The sequence below is a fragment of the Galeopterus variegatus genome, unplaced genomic scaffold (genome assembly GCF_000696425.1).
Source record: "Galeopterus variegatus unplaced genomic scaffold, G_variegatus-3.0.2 Scaffold5248, whole genome shotgun sequence".
NCBI classification, from domain to species: Eukaryota; Metazoa; Chordata; class Mammalia; order Dermoptera; family Cynocephalidae; genus Galeopterus; species Galeopterus variegatus.
Genome location: NW_007731359.1, coordinates 157,260 through 157,779, shown reverse-complemented (window position 1 = coordinate 157,779; position 520 = coordinate 157,260). Strand labels below are relative to the sequence as shown.

At 49.6% G+C, this 520-nt stretch overlaps 1 long non-coding RNA gene across 1 annotated transcript in view; it reads left to right on the top strand.

The window, feature by feature from the left end:
- The first annotated feature begins 42 nt into the window (after positions 1-42).
- The window catches only part of LOC103604571, a 3,008-nt gene continuing 2,530 nt past the window's right edge, over positions 43-520 (top strand). The window contains exon 1 of the long non-coding RNA XR_551728.1: positions 43-194. This is a non-coding gene — a long non-coding RNA (uncharacterized LOC103604571). The remainder of the gene's footprint in view (positions 195-520) is intronic.

Sequence of the window (520 nt, the reverse complement as noted above, 5' to 3'; positions counted from 1 at the left end):
GAGTGGGCCCTCTGATCCCCTCTCTCACGTCTGGCAGTTCTCCCTTTCTTGGCAGTCATGCTATAGTCTTTGAGGTGGTCTTCTCTGAAGGCAAGACTAGAGCCTTGTCTTTGTCAGGAGCCTCCTGCTGGTCCTAGACAGTATCCCAGGTTCCCACTTTGATGTCTCTTTGGCATTGAGCACAGCAGTCACAGGTACGCTCTCTTCTCCCACAGCCGGGGCGGCACCACTCAAACTGGTGTCCCAGGCCTTTTCCACAAATGTCTGGTCTCACCTCTCCAGTGGGTGAATGTTCTCTCACGTGGTCGACATGGTCCACCTTCTTAGCTGTGTCCCTTTATTTCACCTCTGTGTCCACAAACGTCTCTCACCTAAGCTCAGAAAAGTAAGGAGGCAGGCTATTCTTTTTTTTGACAGAGTACGCATACAGAGGTGCCCCTTTAAGATCCATGGTTTAAGAACAATTGAATTCTCCACAAATGAAGATCATTCCAAGATGTTGCCTCTTACAGACTGAGCT